This window comes from Leuciscus leuciscus, assembly GCF_965113295.1.
Source record: "Leuciscus leuciscus genome assembly, chromosome: 2".
Lineage (NCBI taxonomy): Eukaryota > Metazoa > Chordata > Actinopteri > Cypriniformes > Leuciscidae > Leuciscus > Leuciscus leuciscus.
The window spans coordinates 29,461,764-29,463,284 of NC_138726.1; the positions used below are offsets into that span (position 1 = coordinate 29,461,764).

At 38.9% G+C, this 1,521-nt stretch overlaps 1 long non-coding RNA gene across 1 annotated transcript; it reads right to left on the reverse strand.

Moving 5' to 3' along the window:
* Positions 1-813: 813 nt before the first annotated feature.
* Positions 814-1,297, reverse strand: LOC309483304. The gene is made up of 3 exons (XR_014200537.1): positions 1,169-1,297; positions 946-1,086; positions 814-869 (listed from the first exon to the last, which is right to left on the reverse strand). It is a non-coding gene; the product is annotated as an uncharacterized lncRNA (long non-coding RNA).
* Between the last annotated feature and the right edge of the window lie 224 nt (positions 1,298-1,521).

The window sequence follows — 1,521 nt, forward strand, 5'->3', positions numbered from 1 at the left end:
ACCAAAAATCGCCCGTTAGATATAGACAAGACGAATTATATCTCATGTTTAACCACTACAGAGACATCAGAGTCAGCGGCAAACGTCAGAATGACTAGCCGAGGAAAGGCTGTACCAGGCGGGGTACATGAACGCCGAGCGCCCGGTGATCGTCTGGATCTCACAATTGGATAACATTTTCATAAATCTTTATAAATAAACCACAGATTTGAGCTTTAAACAACTACATTCTCGCCTGAAAAACTCTTAAAACTACATTTCATGATACAGAAACAGTAGTATTATATTTCAACTGTGTTAAAAAATGGCGCTTCTTATGTTGTCATTCTCTTTGGCGCAGCCTATGCTCGTTATCAGCTGTCAGTCAAGCTGTCAATCAAAGTTAACCACGCCCTTATTTGTCATACATTTTATATCTAAATACGATCTAAACTAACGAGTTAGAAAAAAATTCACCCCCCTCACAGTTGTCAGGCACTCGGAACCTATCGAAAAATACAATAAAAGTCCATGGGACCAACCTGTAAAAACATGAATTTATGCTGTGAAAACGGACATTTTAACATGGTGGTCTATAGACATTTGCTCCCTTTTGGGACCTCCCTCTAGCGGATTTTCGATGTATTGCAGTTTTTCGCACTTCCGGGTAGGCTTCATTTTTCAGATTAGAATGTTGCCGCTTGAGTGCAACTCAAAAAACAAAATACTTAAAAAAATCCAGCATCTAAAGCAAAAAAAATCAGTTGATTTCTCTTATAATTACCATTTCCAATGAAGGTGCGAAGGAATCCAGTGAGCCTACATGTGTCTTCAAGAGAAGCCTCGCTGTCTTCATCATGTGTTGGCCAAAATATCCTCTCTAAAACCATCTGACACATTGACAAAATTATCATTACTTAAGAATTGTAGAGCTCAACAAAATTACATAAATGGTCCATATCTTACCAGTGGGGTGTACACTGTATCACAAGTCCTAGGAAAGAGAAGAGGAATAGTGTCTTTCCTCTCAGTTAGCAAAGGCCAGATCAATGTTTCCTTCAAACCCCGCCGAAGCTGCTTTACTTGGTTGGAAGTTCTTTCAAGGACCTTCACATAATTTAATTTGGATTGGAAACATACATTACATTTCTAAATTTTAAGAGTATTCCAACCAATAGTGCATACTCACTGCATGAATGAGAAGTTTGTCAAGCAGCCATCTTCTGTTCTCTGATGTCACACCAGGCAAATCCCAGGACACTGCAAGGTCTGTAATAGCCCTCTTTTCCTCCTCTGATAATTCACCTGTGCCTTCCAACTGGTCATAAAATAATAATTATATACATTGCCTGGCCAAAAAAAAAGTGTCAAAGTTTGGATTTTAATAGGCAAATACTTAAAGAGTCAATCTTGTATTGACAACACAAGAGGTGAGCACTCTGTAAAGTCTCCAGCACATCCAAAAGACTTTCACTGAGGTTAATGTCAGGACTCAGAGGTGCCAATTCACGTGTGAAAATTATTCCTCCTAATAGTCCATTC